Source organism: Elaeis guineensis, chromosome 2, assembly GCF_000442705.2.
Source record: "Elaeis guineensis isolate ETL-2024a chromosome 2, EG11, whole genome shotgun sequence".
Classification (NCBI taxonomy): domain Eukaryota; kingdom Viridiplantae; phylum Streptophyta; class Magnoliopsida; order Arecales; family Arecaceae; genus Elaeis; species Elaeis guineensis.
The window spans coordinates 22,089,507-22,108,501 of NC_025994.2; the positions used below are offsets into that span (position 1 = coordinate 22,089,507).

General features: G+C 45.4%; 1 pseudogene; it reads right to left on the minus strand.

Annotated features, from left to right (window-relative positions):
- Positions 1 to 1,608: 1,608 nt before the first annotated feature.
- Positions 1,609 to 3,455, minus strand: LOC140855244 (probable indole-3-pyruvate monooxygenase YUCCA5; annotated as a pseudogene).
- Positions 3,456 to 18,995: the final 15,540 nt, after the last annotated feature.

An 18,995-nucleotide genomic window follows, 5' to 3' on the forward strand; every position in this document is an offset into this window, starting at 1 on the left:
GTTCATTTCAGTTCTACTGGATTGCTACTATATACTGCTAGGTGTCACTGGTGGATTGTGAGAGCTCACTAGGATTATTTTAGATCAATATTTTTGATTGAGTTAAAGTGGAATTGTTTGATCTATTGAAAAGAGTTTGAATGATACAATGATAGAGATCATTGTATATCTCACTACCAGATAGAATTAAATCTATGAGGTCACACAACAAAGAGATCATGCCTGGAATTAGTAATTGACCTGATGAAGTGTCAATTGAGTTTAGAGAAATCCATTGGGTTCATGGTAACTTTGCTAGCACATGGTCGGACCCAATTCCTCTTTTCATTAGGATTACTTATTTGATAAGCTAATTTTAACTTAATTACCTGCTAATTACTACATGAATAAGATTCATGAGATTCCAATTGTTGGGTGTCTAAAGTTATGGATCACATAAATTAAGGATGCAAGTCCTTATGAATCTCCTTAATAGTTATTATGGGGTGCCACTTTGATTTGATCAATTTGGGCGTGTCCATTAATTAGAGGACTTTTGATTTTCATATGAGATATCTCTTAGGTACAAAAGAAGGTATCTAATTATGGGTGCAAGGGCTCCAATAGTTGGCACCTAATGGGTTTCCGAATGTAAGTTGGATAACTTAAGTTAATAGGAATCCTAATGCAAGTAGGACCTATATTATATGATTGAATAGGATTCAATCTTTGTGTCTATAAAAAGGGACCTCCCTAAGATCCTAAGAGCATCCAAACCAGCAGCCCTCACACCCAAAGGCTCTCCCCATGCCCTCTCTTCCTCTCCTTTTCTCTTCTCTTGGGCGTTCTACACGCCCTTCCCTTGGGACAAGCGTCCCAAGGTGTTCCATGCCCAAAAAGTTTGGGTACCTCTTCCTTGCTAGTTTCTAGCATCTGGTAGCAGCGCAAAGTAAGGAGAAACTCTAGAGAAGAGGAGAAGAAGAAGATCAAGGAGAAAGATCAAGTGTTGATCGCGATCCAGGCTTCGTTCAGATTCAGCAAGAAATTTTGGAGATTCAAAATTCAGATTATAGTGGGCTATTCCAGCTGATCCTGAGTGAATATTCGTAGAGGTCGGATACTTGTGCGGCTAATAGAGAGTCTCATCTCTTTCAGATCCAGATTTGAAGAAAGAGATTGCAAAAAAGGTATGTGATTTGATCACAATTTAAATTTCAGTATATATCAATTTCAGCATATGAAACAGATCCATGTATTTTTATATTTTTATGCATGCAAAATTCAGATTAAAATTATTTTAATCTTATTCTCCACTATGGTATTTAGAAGATTAAGTTTTGAAACACATATGCATGCTTCAAACCCCAAATTCCAACACCTTATCCATTAAAACTAAATGTCTAAATCATTGTACAAAGTCTCAAAATCTGAAAAAGCCTCTTCATCATCAACTTTTCTCTATACATTACACCCATTACTTTTGCAAAATATGGGCTCCATTGAGAGAGGGCCCTGCTCTTCCCTTTTGTTATCTTTCCCTTTTTTCTGAAACAGTTATAGTATTGTACAACGCAAAACGCCAGGGAACAAATAAACAGGAGATCAGAAGCTTCTCATCATATTTGTGAGCTGCATCTCCTATGGCAAGCAATGATATGCTTTGCCTGCCTCTTGCCAGACCCTGCCCATGTCCTCTGCTATCCTCACTGCATCCATGGAGGCACCAGAGAGCCCTCTCCTTCTCAACCCAACAGCATAGAGCCCTGACTTCCCTTTCCACCCATTGGGGAATGGCTCTTTTGGAAATCCATCTTTGGAGAAGAAATCAGTGCCCTGCAAAGATAAAATCCAGTGACCTAACTAAATCAGTGCCCAGAACACACCTTTCAGCATATAGAGTAGGCAAATTGTACCAAAGAATATCCTAACTTCTATCAAGTCCAATGTTCTAAACAGTCTCTAACCACCACAAACTCTTCTTCATATCTCAATTCCCTTGTTATTGTATATTTTGGGAAACGCATGTGAGGTGGAAGGAGCTTATGCCTCTAGCAACACAACCTAACTAAATTCAGTCAAATACAATGACCCATCCAACATCATATATAAATTAGACAAGTGTCAGAACCCAACTTCCATAACTGTCAGTTTAACAGGACAACATGGAAAGTGGGGAACAACATGCAGACTCTATATAAAAATTCTGAGTTTTGTAGCCAAAAATTATTTTAAAAAGGAAACAATAAGAAATTTAGTACATAATAACAAATAAGATTTTTTTTTCAAGGAATAAATTTAAAAAAGGAGATGAATTTACCTGCAGCCATGAAAGAACATTGCTGCTATAACGGTGGCCATAATAACTGAATCCAGTCAAGGAGCCGACCATCAACCAACTCAACTCTGCCATGCGAGAGCCTCTTGATTCCAGGAACCACCTTTATCTCACCAGATCTAATTTTTCCTAAAGCACCGATGTCCAAAATAGGGGTCTTTCCCTGTGTGTTTTTGAGCTCCAGGGGACCTTCCGAAGGTCGCTTTAGGCCATACTTCTTTATATCCCCAAGTATCATCCATGATAAAGCCAATAAAATCCTATCAGTCAGCCAGATTGGGAGCCATTTCATCAAGGACACAGCTAACTCGAATGTTGATTTCCCAAGAACCTCCCTTGGTAGTACATGAACCTGTTGAGCAATCAATAAAATAAAAGTGCACCAAGAGTAATATATAAGGAACAACAAAGCTAAAACAGAGAAAGTAATCTTAATTTTATAGTTGGTTTTCTGCAGTCCACAGAGTAGAATCTATCCTTTTGTCAGATCATGGTGATCCGTTTGTATGACATACTGACCGAGTCTCGGATCACCATTGTTGGGAAGGCATTGTGGTGGCAGAGATCCAGGCAGAGTTCCATGCCAGAGTTGCCACATCCCACCACCAGCACCTGCTTCCCTCGGTAGGCTTCACCAGACCTGTAGTCACAAGCATGGATGATCTGACCACCGAATTCCTCAATCCTTCCACCTCAGGCTTCACACACTCTGAATTCTCCCCTGTAGCCACCACCAGCCACTGGCAAATGTACTCTTCCTCCACCTCGGTGTTCCTGCCTGCAATCCTGCTCCCCGACATGACGGTCCATGCTCGCCACATGCTGGCCGTCACATCGTACCTCGTAGATTGGACCGTCTCATTGAATTGTGGATTGAGATCAAGGATCTTGGCATAGGACTCCAAGTAGTCTATGAATTGTTTCTTGGATGGGTACTCGGGGAAGCCTGGCAGAATTGCTTGGGGAGGTGCAGTTTTAAGCGATCGTAGGTGTGCATTTGCCAGAGGGAGGCAATGCAGTCAGACCTTTCAAGGATGACAAATGGAACGCCATGCTCCTTTAGCCTATGATCGCTTAAAACTGCACCTCCCCAAGCAATTCTGCCAGCTCCCCTTCCCTGACGGCTTCCCCGAGTACCCATCCAAGAAACAATTCATAGACTACTTGGAGTCCTATGCCAAGATCCTTGATCTCCATCCACAATTCAATGAGACGGTCCAATCTACATTTTGGCTTAAAAAGATAGTCATGGTCGGACAAATGGGCCATGATGAGAGAGCCAGGTGAACAAATGGATCGGTCGGATTCTGGAGTGGACTAGTACAAGTAGCTCTTTACAAAGGTTCTGTGATTATAGAGGTTGATGAAACTAAAATGAAGAAGTTTACCGTGTACCAATAGACTAAAGGGCACTAGACTATGACACAAGGGAGAGTTTTGTAGTTGGTTTGCTAGAAATGAAGATATGAAGGAGTAGGACAAGCATAAAGGCGACTGCAGAATGGAGAGGGAGGGGGGGATGAAGCTTGTTGAAGTGGTGACGGTTGAGAGGATGAGGGAGGTTTATAAATAGATAGGTGGGCTGCCATGAAAGAGCTGCAAGTGACAATGATAAGTGTTGGTGCAGAATTCCGCCGAAGCCGGAGAAACTGAAGTCGGGATGACCGCGGCCGCCACCGGGACCTGCAAGGGAAGTCTAAACCGGAGTTAGGGGTGCTCCAGCAAGACCCTCCGACGCTCAAGTCAGTACTCTGCTTCAAAGAAATGGAGTGCTCGAGAAAAATTTTAGCAGAGTTTTGAGATAGAGTTTTGAGCTTAGAGAATAACGTATTGGGGGGTCCCTTTTATAGATGGAGGAGCGTAACTGATTGATAGCGACGTCCGTAACCGCCTGGTAGTGGGCCGTTCGTGCCACGCAGAGTTTGTTGCGGAGAGTAGTGGCATCAGTGGGCTGTTCAGAGCCACGTGGGGTTTGTTGTGGAGAGCGGAATGGTGTCCGTTGTCGCGACTTGCCAGAGAGTGGTGGGACCACGTGGAATCTGTTATAGAGAGTAGAGTAGGGTAGTGGCCATTGTCGTGACTTGTCAGAGAGTTCGGGCCTGTTGGTGAAGCTCGACTGGGATGTCTGATAGAGCGGAATGACTCTTTGTCCCTGCAATTTGAGAGAAGCTCGGATGTTCCCGAAGTTGTTGATGGGTTAACGATTGTTGAGTGCCATTGGTGCTGCAGACGGAAGTCATCTGCTATAGAAGCTCGGACAGGAACCGCCTGTTGAAGAAGTCCGGTAGGAGTCCGATTGCTAGAGGAGTCCGTCTGGGATTTGCCTGATGCAGAAGCTCGTCTGAAGATTATCCGCAAGAGAAGTCCGATTTCATGAAGAATCTGGCGGAGGGTCGGCCGGTGGTGGACTTCGGATGGCGTTGGGGAGGTTCGTCTGCTGGAGGAGTCTGGAGATCCTGTGGAAGTCTGGATGGCGTTATTGAAGTCCGGCTACTGGGGCCAGTCTGTTGTAGAAGCTCATCCGAAATCCATCTGCTATGAAAGTTCGGATGGAGTCCGATTCTTGTCGAAGGCTGAAAGGAGGCCTCTTATCATAGAGGCTCGGTCGAAGATCGATTGTCGTGGGAGCTCGGAGTAGTGACCTGGCCGGTGGAGCCTATCCCATTGTAGAAGCTCGTCTGGGATCCATCCACTGTAGGAGCTCGACTGAAGTCTGTCTGTGATAGAAGTTCGGAAGAAATTTATTTACAGTAGAGGTCCGGAGTAGACCGCTTGCTGTAAAAGTTCGGAGTAGACTGCTTGCGGTAGAAGTTCGGAGTAGACTGCTTGCGGCAGAAGTTCGAAGTAGACTGCTTGCGATAGGAGTTTGGAGTAGACTGCTTGCGATAGAAGTTGAAGTAGACTGCTTGCGGTAGGAGTTCGTCCGGATCCAGCTCCCGTAGGAGCCCGGATAAAATTCGAAGGCGGTCGACTGTCGTAGAAACTTGGATGGAACCTGGCTACTGCAGAAGCCCTGTTGTTGGGAAAGCTCGGACATTGACGAAGCCGAAAAGAGTCTGGAGTAAAGTCGATCGTGGGTGGGAGAAGTCCGGAAGAGATTCGGAGAATAGTTGATTACTGTAGAAGATCGGCTGATAGTGAAGCTCGGAGAGTGTTTGGAGCGGCCCGGTAGATGAATGGAGAGGCTCATTGTCGGAGAAGTCCGAATGGCATTATGGAAGCTCGGACGGTCGAGGGGGTTCAGAGAGACACCACACAAGGTCGGAAGCTAGAAAAGCCCTGGAGGGGTCGGTTTTTTACAAACTTCGATGGGGGGTATTTTATACCCAACACTAGTCCCCCTACTTTCGAGTTTGGATTTCGAATTAAGAAAGTACAAAAAAATTCTCACGATCGAAATTGCCCCCCTTGATTTCCGCACTCGGTGGTTTCTAGATATTTTGGCGTTTGGCGCGCTGGTGCCAGAGTCTTTTCAAATCAAGGCGATCCGAAAAGATTTTTTCGAAATTTCCATCGGAGCATGGCTCTAAGTATGGTGCAATAATGATTTTTCAGCTGTCAGCCATTTTCAACAGTCTGTCATGGTGAGTGAGACATGCGGCGAGCGTAGGTCGGCCAGAGAAGATCCGCAATCATTATTGCGCCGAACCCCGGGGTCTATTTAAGCACGTCCTCTTCCTTCAGGGGTTTCACTCTGCCTGAGAGAATCCCTCAGTCCCCTCCGCTTCCCTGAGAGCTCTAGCTTCCTTTAGTATCCTTCTCGGCCTTAGGCATCCTCCAGGTCGACTTCCATCGTCCTTGCCGTCTTCCTGCACTCCTCGGGCCAACCTAGGTTAGTTTCGAAACTTCTTGTCACTTTTCTGTTCTTTCTTCTTCGTATTCCGTTCCTTTAGCCTCCTTGAGAGCTTGTTTGCTATTTTTCTTGATTTTTTTGGGATTTTTTGTGACTTTTATTTGATCCAAAATATCTTCCGATATCTCCTCTTCTAGCGGTTCTAGGAGTTCGTCAGCCCTAGTTTTCCAAAGTCCTTGTACCGCAAACGAACCTGTAGTTAGGATCGAACCTCGTCTGGTCTTTGTGCTGGATATCATCCCTAGCTCTTTGACTTTGGACGAACTCTCACTGATAAGGATTCAATATGGAGTTCCTCCGGAGTACGAGCTAGAGCTTCCTGGGCCAACTGACCGAGCTAGCGCCCCTCCTCCCGACCGCTTCTATCTGTACCAGGAGGCTTTCTGCGTCGGACTTCGGCTTCCACTTCCACCTTTTGTCGTCACTCTCTTTCATTTTTTGAACATTTCTCTAGTCTCAGTAGCACCGAACTCCTTTAGGTTTTTGATAGGATTTCTTTCTCTTTGTAGTTTAGCTGAAGTTCGACCGACTCTTTCTTTGTTTAGAAATTTCTACACCTTCAAGCATCATCCCTCGGCAAAGGACTGGTGGTACTTCTCCCCCCAGTTCGGTAGAAAGGGTTGCTGAAAGGCGCCCCCTCTTCTATCCACAACTGGAAGGAGAGGTTCTTCTATGTCCGATGCCTGATCTTGGAGCTAGGATTACCCCCTTGGAGCTCTCTGAGGGATTCCATCTGCCGGGCTTCTAGCCTGGAAAGGGACGACCTCAAGCCTCCAAAAAGCTCGAGGCCTATCAAGCCGCCCTTCTTTCTGAACTTCTGAAGGAACAACTCTTATTCAACGTCGGCCTGAGTCCTCTTAACCCTGCTGGTACCATTATCTCTCTTTTTTTTTTTTTTTTTTTTTTTTGCTGCTTCCCCTTTCTCTTATTTCATCTCTGAGCCATGTTGATCTTCTTGTATTGCAGACATGGATGCAGGCATGGATCGGAGGTTAGCCCAGGGCCTCAAGACCCACAAGAGAAAAGGTGCCTCATCCCCGGGGTCGGCGAAGAGAGCCAGGACAGAGGGGACAAGCTCGACTGTGCCTGCGCAGGTGGCCATCACCGTCGACGTCCCCTCCGACGTCGAACCCGAAGTCCCTCGAGCCCCTTCACAGAGCCCCCCGATCGTGGATCCCGCTCTAGAGGCTCGTCCCGAGGGGCATCCAGGGGTGAAAGGAGGAGAAAGAAGACTCTGGCTCGCAAGAGCCGCAGCCGCAAGGCTGCCGTCGAGGGGGCAGGCGGTTCTGAGGAAGATCCGGGGGAAAATTCTTCCATAATAGGGATTTAATAAAGAAAATGGTCGACGGGTGCATCCTGCCCGAGGTCGTCCGCAGGATCGTCCACGCCGACCCTGAGCAGCGGGCCTGGGACTCTCTGGGGTCTTTCTTCGAGGTAGATCAATTCACTCCTTCTTCTTACCTTTTTACTTTGCCTACCTTTCGGCTTTTATATTGATTCTCTGGCCGCTCTTGCAGGTGGGACACCAGCTCATCGCCAACATCGAGGCGATGAACGATGCCCGGGAGGAGGTCGCCCGGGCAAAGGAAGGTCATCTGGCCGAGGCCGCCCGCCTCGAGGAAAAGATCGCTGAAGTTGCAAGTCTCCAAGAGGCGCTGCTGAAAGAGGGGCAGACCTCGGCGAACTTGAGGGCCACCTTAGAGGAGGAGAGAGAGAAGGTAAAGGCCGAGGTCTCCGAACTGAAGGCCTAGGTTTTTGAGCTGAAGGTGCGGATCCCGTCCCTGGTCTTGGAGGTAGGGGCCTGAGCAGTGGAGGAGTTCAAGGCCTCCTCCGAGATGGAGGATCTGCAGGTCCAGTTCGGCCAGGACGCCTTCATCAAGGGTTTCGAACTCTCCAAGAGAAGGTGGCCAAAAAATTTTCCGATCTGGACCTCAGCTTCCTGGATGAGGCGTCCGATGATGAAGCCGACCTTCCGAAGCCGCTACCGGTCCTCCAGCTGGGACCTCTTCGACCGCTGCGGCCGCCGCTACCGACCTTCCGGGGGTGCCGAGCCCCCTCACTTCTGCTCCAGAGGTCCGAGACCTCTAACTTTGTATTTTTTCTTTGTGGTGATTTTTCTTCATTCTCTTGTACTTAAAATTATTTAATCAATGAAATCGGATTCTTCTTTACAAAGAGCTCTTTTTTCTTCTTCTGCATTTCTTTTCTTCTCTTTCATCTTCTTGTACTAATTTGAGCTATAGCGTTCTTGTCTCCCAATGATAGTGCCCTGTCGAAGCTCTTCCCTACCACAGGGGATCCCTCTAAAGTCGATGATTCGAGACCTCAGAAGGGAAGTTCATCAGTTGACAAAAAAATCCAAGAAGCTGGAAGATGCACTTCACTGGCTGAGGAAGAGCCATTCGAAAGTCACTGCAGAGGCTATTCGCTTTCAGGACCTCCACAGAAAGGGTCTCATGGACTATACCCGAGGAAGGCTAACTTTGTGATGGAGCTTGAGGAACTCCGAAAATGTGCCAGCAATCGATCTTGGACTCAGGCTTCCAAGATCAGCTCCCTTGAAGTCGAGCTGGCGGCCGCACGAAAGAGGATCGGTCAGTTGGAAGGGAGCTCATCCTGGCTCACAATCCAAGCCGACCGCAATCGAGACTGGTCGAAGAAGTTCTCTGACCTTCAAAAGCAGCTGCAGGATGCCGAGGCGAACTACAACGCCTACCGAGTCGGCTGGAGTGGGCAAGTAGAGGACTACCGAAGGAAGCTTCGGACGGCGACCGACGAAGTTGCCTGCCTTCAGAAACAGCTGTCTGAGAGAGTCCAGCCTGCCCCTGCACAAGGCTCCGATGAGCTCCGATCCTTGAGGGGGACTATGGCAGAACTGTCTATGGCCCTTGGGTGGGAGGAGGCTGAACTGCAGCGGCTGAAGATCCAGCTGGTCCATGAGCAGCAAGCGGTCAAAGATGCGAGGAGAGTCCGAGGTCCTGAGGAAGAGGCTTTGAGAGTCGGAGGGTGAGGGTCGCGTTCTACCAGATGTACCGGGATATGCTGCTAAGAAAGATGAAACTAGAAGAAGTCAAAAACTTAAAGCAATCCCTGTAAGGACTGGAACCGAGAGCTCGAAGTCGGAAGGAGCTGAGCTTCCTTAGAGCCCCCCTTTTTTTTTTACCTTTCACCCTTCCATGTATTCTTTTTCTTTTCTTGTCGTTTTTCTTTTTTGGCCTTCAAAGCTTTGTAATGTACACTTCACTAATGAAATGAAAAGGAAGTTTTTCATTACCTTGTCCATTCTTGCATTAAGTTGTCGTTTACCGGACTTCTTTTGTCTTTTGTCATGTTTGATGTCGATGTTGTTTGAAGGTTCCTGGTCGTCGCTGTGTTGATTCGCCCTTTTTGTTCATGACCGTAGGTCTTTTTGAAGCTATTCGAATTTGTCGTTTCCTTCCGATGCTCGAGCTTGGGGGCCCGAACTTCTCGTCGCCTTGAGGAAGTCGATTTTTTCGAACTTCTCGCTGCCTCGTGGAAGTCAATTTTTTTGAACTCCTCGTCGCCTTGTGGAAATCAATTTTTTCGAACTTCTCGTCACCTGTGTTGAGTTCCCTTTTAGTGATTGAGGGTTTTTTGATAGGAGTATCCTTCTTCGTTGAGATGAGGTTCCTTGGGTCTTTGATGTAGTTTGTTTTTCACTTATCACTGATGTAGTTCGTCGCTTTCCCTTTTCATCTCTCCTTTTTTTTTTGTGTTTGAGTGAGGTTTTCCCTCTGCTCTTAATGGGGTCGTGAGAGCGTAGAGAAGCCATTGAGGAGGCTTTTCTCCTCACTTGGTCTTGATCGACTGGATCTTTGTTTGTGTCAGGGCGAGGTTCTCCTCTTGTTCCCGATAGCCAATTTCAGCTCATGTTAGGATGAGATTTCTTTCTATCCCTAACAGGGCTGTGGGGGCATGTAAGGGCCATTGCAAAAGGCCTCTCCCCCTATCCGGTCTCTAAATAATCAGACCTTCGACTTTGCTCATGTTAGGATGAGATTCTCCTCCTGTTCCTAACAAGCTGTGGGGGCACATAAGGGCCGTTGTAAAGGCCTCTCCCCCCATCCGGTCTTAAATAACTGGGCCTTCGACTTTGCTCATGTTAGGATGAGGTTCTCATCCTGTTCCTAACAAGGCTGTGGGGGCACATAAGGGCTGTTGTAAGGGCCTCTCCCCCCATCCGGTCTTAAATAACTGGGCCTTCGACTTTGCTCATGTTAGGATGAGGTTCTCCTCCTGTTCCTAACAAGACTGTGGGGGCACATAAGGGCCATTGTAAGGGCCTCTCCCCCATCCGATCTTAAATAACTGGGCCTTCGACTTTGCTCATGTTAGGATGAGGTTCTCCTCCTGTTCCCAACAAGGCTGTGGGGGCATATAAGGGCCGTTGTAAGGGCCTCTCCCCCCATCCGGTCTTAAATAATCGGGCCTTCGACATTGCTCATGTTAGGATGAGATTTTCTTCCTGTTCCTAACATGCTTAATTTCGATTGTCGAAAGGAGCTGCTCCCTGTCGCTATGAGCTCAAGCCAAGAAAAAGATATGCAAATATGAAAGAAACTTTTATTTGAGCAAAATTATTGGTAATACATTCGTAGATTCTCTGAATTCCATGGTTGCGAAGGTCTGCCCCCCGTCGGAATCCTTCAGAGATGGAGTTGATGATCCCAATTGGAGGCGATCTTTAGGCTGGTCCTCCCTCCTTGGTGGCTCCGATTATGGCAGGGCCTTGGCGATCTTTCCTACCTTCATGTCAGCGTCGAATGAATCTATCGAGCTGATCTCACCTGATGAGCTCCTCGATCTCATCTCGGAGCTGAATGCACTCCTCCGTGTCGTGGCCATGGTCACGATGGTAGAGGCAGAACTGTTAGGGTTGCACTTTTCGGGATGTGTGCGATCCTTTCTGACCTCGGCAGCTGCTCCCTGACCTCCATCAGTACTTGGGTTTTATTACGTTGAGAGGGGCGTAGCTGTGAAACCTTCCCAGGGGAGAACCCCACCGAACTCTGCGATCTGGGCTTCTCTGCTTATGAGCTCGGAGAGGAGTCTGACATGCTTGTGTCTGGAGAGAGTTCGAGAATGTGGCCGAGCTTCACTCGACCCTTTTTCAACTGCGGCTTGCTGGAACCTCCCGCCTGCCACTCCTTCGCGGTCTCCTCATCCTTCATCTTGAAGGCTTCTTCTGCACGGGCATATCCTTCGGCCCGAGCCAGCAAATCGATGAAGTCCTTGGGATACTTCTTTTCCAGGGAAAATAGAAGATTGTTCTTTTGAAGACCGCCCTTCAGGGCGGCCATTGCAACTGATTGGTCTAAGTTTCAGACCTCCAACGTGGTGACGTTGAAACGGTTGACGTAAGCTCGGATGGATTCTCCCCCTTTTGCTTGATGTTAATGAGGGACTCCGAACCTCTCTGGGGATGCTGGCTGCTGACGAAATGAGCAACGAACTGGTGGCTCATCTGGTCAAAGGAGAAGATAGTACCCGACTTCAGTGCTGAGTATCAATTTCTGGCTGCTCCCTTCAAGGTTGACAGGAAAGCTTGGCACAGGATGGCGTCTGGTGTACCATGGAGCAGCATCATTGTCTGAAAGGCCTTCAGGTGGTCAACCAAATCTGGATCCCATCATAGCTCTCGAATTGGGGGAGCTTGAAGTTTGGCGGGATCGGTTCCTGCATGATCATTTGAGAGAAAGGAGGGTCAGTACAGATGTCCTCACCATAAGCAGGAGGAGTGTGGCGAAGCTCTTCGATCCGCCGGTTCATCTCCTGGAGTCTTCGATCTAAGAGGTCCTCTCGACTGCGGGTCTCGAGGGTCTTCTGATGGAACGGTGGTAGGGACTCTCTGGGGGTGGAATCATGGTCAGATGGTAGGCTCTCCGCCTTCTGCTTCCCTTTTTCGGAGAAGACAGGGCGACTTGCCCAAGTGGCCCGCCCGATTGTCGGATTCTGGAACTCCGACGATGCTCTTTCCAGCCGCACTGATGCCTGCAGCTGCTGTGGCTGCTGCTGCATGGTCTGTACTGCTTCGGTGAGGCCTCTGACCTGTTGAACCAGTAGGTCGAACTGCTCCATGCCGACTGCCATTACGGAGGAGGAGGAGGAGCCTGGGAAACTAGAGACGAGGCCAGATCTTGCGGAGCTTGCTGAGATCTGACCGTGGAGACGTGGATCGCCTGGTGGATGCCTATCAGGGAGGCATCAGGTGGAGATCCGGAGGGAGAAGGAGAAGAGGGTGCCGGAGAAGATGACCGGAGTCAGTCCCGTTAAGCACTCCTTTAAGAACAAGGGTACTGCGAAGACACAGCCACCCTTCCTCTAGCACCAATTCTGTTGGTACAGAATTCCACCGAAGCCGGAGAAGCTGGAGTCGAGATGACTGCGGCCACTGGCGAGACCTGCAAGGAAGTCTAAACCAGAGTTGGGGGTGCTCCGGCAAGACCCTCCGATGCTCAAGTCAGTACTCTGCTTCAACAGAAATGGAGTGCTCGAGAAAAAATTTTAGTGGAGTTTTGAGATAGAGTTTTGAGCTTAGAGAATAACGTATCTGGGGGGTCCCTTTTATAGACGGAGGAGCATAACTGATTGACAGCGACATCCGTAACCACTGGTAGTGGGCCGTTCATGGCTGTGTAGAGTTTATTACGGAGAGTAGTGGCGTCAGTGGGCTGTTTAGAGCCACGTGGGGTTTGTTGTGGAGAGCGGAGTGGTGTCCGTTGTTGCGACTTGCCAGAGAGTGGTGGGACCATGTGAAATCTATTATAAAGAGTGGAGTGGGGTAGTGGCCATTGTCGTGACTTGCCAGAGAGTTCGGCCTGTGGGCTGAAGCTCGACTGGGACGTTTGATGGAGCAGAATGACTCTTTGTCCCTGCAATTTGAGAGAAGCTCGGATGTTCCTGAAGTTGTTGATGGGTTAACGGTTGTTGAGTGCCGTTGGTGCTGCAGACGGGAGTCATCTGCTGTATAAGCTCGGACAAGAACTGCCTGTTGAAGAAGTCTAGTAGGAGTCCGATTGTAAGAGGAGTCCATCTGGGATTTGCCTGATGCGGAAGCTCGTCTGAAGATTATCCACAGGAGAGTCTGGTTTCATGAAGAATCTGACGGAGGGTCGCCAGTGGTGGACTTCGGATAGCGTTGGGGAGGTTCATCCACTGGAGGAGTCTGGAGATCCTGTGGAAGTCTGGATGGCGTTATTGAAGTCCGCTGCTGGGGCCCATCTGTTGTAGAAGCTCATCCGGAATCCATCGGCTATGAAAGTTTGGACGGAGTCCGGCTCTTGTCGAAGGCTGAAAGGAGGCTTCTTATCGTAGAGGCTCAGTCAAAGATCGGTTGTCATGGGAGCTCGGAGTAGTGACCTGGCCGGTAGAGCCTATCTCGTTGTAGAAGCTTGTCTGGGATCCATCCATTGTAGGAGCTCAGTTGAAGTCTGTCTGTGATAGAAGTTCGAAAGAAATTTGTTTACAGTAGAGGTCCGGAGTAAATCACTTGCTGTAGAAGTTGGAGTAGACTACTTGCGATAGAAGTTCGGAGTAGACTGCTTGCGGTAGGAGTTCGGAGTAGACTGCTTGCGATAGGAGTTCGTCTGGGATCCGTGTTGGGAAATATGTCCCAAAAGCCAATCGTCAAGCTGTTGACGTTGAGCAATCAAGTATTGTAATTGATTTGTTAATAAATAAAATATATTTGGCATGTTCATCATAAGCTTTCATCTTCTAATGAACTCCGTTGTTATGATGAAGTCCTTAGGACTATTTAAATTCGATAAAGAGAGGATTTATCGATTAGTCCTTAAAACTGTTCACGACCAAATGATAAGCTGTTAATAAGGACGACAGCTTCTGTCGAGCATAGGTCGCTGTAGGCCATATGGGTTGGTTGTCCTCTTAACCAAGGAGTGTGGAGACACTGGTATGACATACAGGTGAGATGTAAGGGTACATCGTCATTGAACTGACCAACTCCAGAGCATTCTGCTGTCGAGAATGTCTCTGATGGGATATAGGTATAAGTATCCCTTAGACTTGAGATCGCCTCAGTGACTTGCAAACAACTCACTGTGCTTTGGTACTGGACTAACTGAATTTTTAATTCAGAGATGGAAGGCTTCTGGGCACAGTCAAATACTTGCGAAGTCAGAGTGTGATCGAGATGGGATTGACCACTCCAAGAGTTGGAGAAGAATGAGTCGCTGTATTTCAATTTAGCAAAACTTTGGCCAGGATAATCCATCAGATGGATTTGATATTTTGAAAGACAATGTGGACAACCTGATCAGAGTTGACAGTTGAACTCTGGGGTGTCCTATGATTATTTTGGTCAAGGGGATGAATTATATGGAAACTATATCCGCATGGGTTCTAAGGATGTTGTTCTACACATTCGACCTATCCGGTCGTCGGGTACCATTGCTAGATGGTCACTTCGATTGGTACAGAAATTTATTTCTGTACTGCGCTTAGGTTCGGACCTATGAGGTCACACACATTAGAGTTCATGATCCGATCGGATGGTTGATCAACGAATAAGAATCGTTCTAGGGTTAAACGATCAATACGATTGACATTTAACCCAGTGCAAGTATTGCAGGAGGATCGATTAGCAATTCGATTGCTAATTGGCTTAATTTGATTAAGCCAATGGGCTGAGATTAAGTCTAATTAAATATAATTTAATTAGATTTATTTTAGACTTGATTGGATCAAGTCCAATTGGTTTATTGGATAAGCCAAGTGCAAGGAAAAACTAGTCCTAATTCAACTAGGACTTGGGTCAATCTAATTTCTAATTTGATTAGAAAATTAAATCAGATTTAAATCTAATTTAATCTAATTAAATTAGGTTCTTAATTGGGTTAAGACCTATTTTAATTAGGTTGATCTAATTTTGGTTTGATTTGATTTGGAAAACCAAATTAAAACAAGTCATAAGATAGAATCCTAGTAAGACTAGGATTCCACCTTGCGTCACATAAGCCTTCCCCACACCCTCTCTCTTATTCAACGCCAATCTCCACTTATTTTGTGTGACAAAAGCCTCTCCCAGGTCTCTCCTATGTTCACAAAAGGTTTCCTCTCTTCTTTCTTACATGGAAGGTGGTTTGGATCAAATCAAAAAGGAATAAGTTTGGATTTCGAATTCTATGAGATAGAGTTTTAGAAATCCAAAACTCTTTCAATTTTGCATCGAATTTATCCAATTTTTTTTTAGAATTTTTGTGGCTTTTAGGGTACACATTGTGCACCCTTTTCTGGTGATCCATGCACAAAATATGGAGGAGGTGCTCAAGAGTTGGGCGCCCCTTAACTTGCCATGTTTGGATAAGCCTTGACTAGGTATTTGACCTAGACAAGGATTCTATCATATCTCTTTGTATAAAATGAGTTTCTTCATGAAATTTTGGTGAAGACAGATATTTGAGAGAATTTGTTTCCAAAAATTAAGAGAAAGACCTTTGGGTCATGGAGATATAAAAGATGCAAGTTAGGGTGTCTAGAGAGAAAAACGTGAAGAAGAAGAGGGTCTTCTTCTAGGTTTTTTGTTTTCATATCTTTCCTCCCTCCATCTTGAGTTTTCTGAGAGTGTCTCAGATCTAAAACTCCTCCTTTTACTTTCCATTTTGGAAGAGTCCAAATCAAGAAGAAGGAGGCACCTGATCAACCATCAAAGAAGGATCAGCGCAGTACTAGCATACTGTGCTGATTTCCTGAAGCAGGACTTCTGATCGAGATTCGTGGGCTCGTGTGGAGACTCCTAGAGGTCGGATGCGTGTGCGGCTTGCAACATCATCCTTAAGCCCAGATCAGCGAGGTTAGAGCGTCTAACTTGCAAGGTAATAGATCTGATCTATTGTTTAATACATACATTAGATGTGGTATAGAAACATGTTGATATGATCAACATGTAGTTCATGCTATATTTATATATTTTAATTTCTGATTTAATGCTATGTAATAATCATGTAATAGGATCTTAGATCTAGGGATTCTCTGGTTTTAGAAAATAAATTTTGATTTATTTTAGTCTTCCGCTGTATGATCTTAAAGTTTCAAGATCTAACCCTGAAACCCTAGATCTGGTTCCTACAATCCGGCTCCCGTAGGAGCCCAGATAAAATCTGGAAGGCTGTCGACTGCCGTAGAAACTTGGATGGAACCTGGCTACTGCAGAAGCCCTGTTGTTGGGAAAGCTCGGACGTCGACGAAGCCCAAAAGGAGTCTAGAGTAAAGTCGATCGTGGTTGGGAGAAGTCTGGAAGAGATTCGGAGAATAGTTAATTACTGTAGAACATCGGCTGATAGTGAAGCCCGGAGAGTGTTTGGAGCGGCCCGGTATATGAATGGAGAGGCTCATTGTCGGAGAAGTCCGGATGGCATTATGGAAGCTCGGATGGTCGAGAGGGTTCAGAGAGACGCCACACAAAGTCAGAAGCTGGAAAAGCCCTGGAGGGGTCGGCTTTTTACAAACTTCGGCCGGGAAGTATTTTATACCCAACAATAAGCTTCGCCATCTCTATCGATTTTAATATATATTAAAAAGTATGGATGCATTTCAATGTCTAAAACAAAGTTTTCATCTATAATATCCACTTTCCCTTGTACATGGTTTGACGTCACTGCCTCCTCCTCCTCCCTCCTTCCTAAGTGGAAGTGGTTGCTCCCTACTTAAGCTAAGTATTCAATCATCAAACCTTCTCATCTTCTCTCCTTTTCTTATCTTTCAGTTGCATATATTAATGCTACTACTCTTGTACAAAACTTTTTTCTTCCTTTAATAAATTGGTTGCCATAGCCTCCTAAATCTATTATTTGAAACTTTTATGATCATGATGCCACTATAGGTTTTTTATGTTCTGTATCTTCTTGATCTTCAGAAAAAGGAATGAAGTTACCCTGGAAACCATCAGCAACCCTATGCCCCTGGTTTTCTACTGTTGTATTGCAGACCTTAGGAACGATAGGGAGTCACTAGCCAAGCTCACATATAGACTTACAATAACACATATTTATATCAATTCACTTCGTGCTTATTTCCTCTTCATTTAGTCCCATAATTACTGCAATTTAAGGTTCTGTTATAAATATTTTATTATCGGATTGCGCCGCCGTAGGCTAAAAGCAAGGCATGGAAGGTGATTCTACTCTTGAGAGCACAAAGTTTGTTGTTTTCACTGAAATTCACTGCTGGTTAATATGGATAGCATCTTTCCAGGAGAAGTGTAGCCAAAGGTCTAGCATATGTAGCACAGATTGAATCTTTTCCCACTAGAAGTGTAACCTAAATTAAAGCAGCGTCGCACATCGATTTACTGAAATACTGAAAGCATTCAGCAGGTTATTGTCCCACCAAGGCAAGTCTCTTCAGCTTTGTTGATCAATCACTTTCAGATAGTTAGAAAAAAACAAAAGAATATTATTGGGCTCTGAAGCATAAGATGATCCGGGTGATTGAGATGGTGGCTGTTATCCTCCTTTCTGTTGGAGTTTGAGTCACAACTGTGGAGCCCCTATGAACTTCCCAATGATTTCCTTCACCTTTTGCAATGACCAAAATCATCATTGGCAATTGAGCTAACAATCTCCATCAACTGTTCCTCAAAAAGCTCCAATTCCAGTCCGACGCTTTCATCTGATATCCTATTGCATTTGTTGCAGTCATGAACTAGTGTAATCATTGGAATCTCCATAGTTTTTTCTTTTTTCTTTTTAATTATTCTTGTTTTGGTTTTCTTGTTTTTATTTCGGCCAAACTTCATATTTTAACTAATGGAGAGTATGAAACCTTCACTTACAGCACAAGTTATATCATATTGGCAGATTTGCATATTGGAACGGACTCTATCACTACCATAAAGTTATGCAACTAGCTAAAAAAAATATACCCTATTCTAGAAAGTTGCAAATAGCTAGCAAGAATAAAAGATCAAGAAACTACTTTAAAATCATGATTCTTAAATAGAAGGAAAAGCGTATCAGATCAAACTACGTCTTTTTTATGCATCATCCAAGATACATGGATGGGTTGCTTGAATCTTTGCAAAATTTGGAACTGCAAAGCTTCAACAATTCTTTGTTTTTTTTTTTTCCTATGTTTCCTTGAGTTGTTTGGACTTTGTTTCTTAACAGACAAGACATTCCATTGTGGTAATAGCTAAAATTGAAGAATAACTAAGCTGACGTATCCTAAACTGCAATCTATCATTTTTCTGCACCTAGGATTAATATAGGATTGCCATACTTCTTTCTTGAAATGCTCTTGAAGTGTTGCCTAGATTCTTAGCTGCCTCTTCTATTAACAGCACTAAAGCTTGGAATCACCAGCAACTAACAAACTCTTGATATTTTATTCTCTTGATTATTCTTATCTTCACAAAATCTTAACTTTATCATAAATAAGTATGCGGGTTATTGACCAAAGGAAACTAGGTGCCCTTAATTGTCTTTATAATTTATACCACAACTTAACACAAATGTTAATTAAGAGCAGATGCCACCTAACTCTAAAGTTAGATCTTATGATTGCCTGGGTAGGTGGTGTGCTTCTTTGCAAACTAGGTGAAGGAATCTTTTTCTATCATATATCACTACTGCATAATAGACCTATGGCAGCGCTTACTACAGTAGCGGTTCAAAAATCACTACCATAGCAAGTATAGTAGTGGTTATTCATAACCACTGCCATATGTTGGACATATGGTAACGGTTACTTATAAGTGCTGCCATAGGTCAACTTAAACATAACCACGGCCATAGTCCCGATCTATGGCAGCGGTTACAAATAACCGCTGTAATAAGTTCTAAATATTGC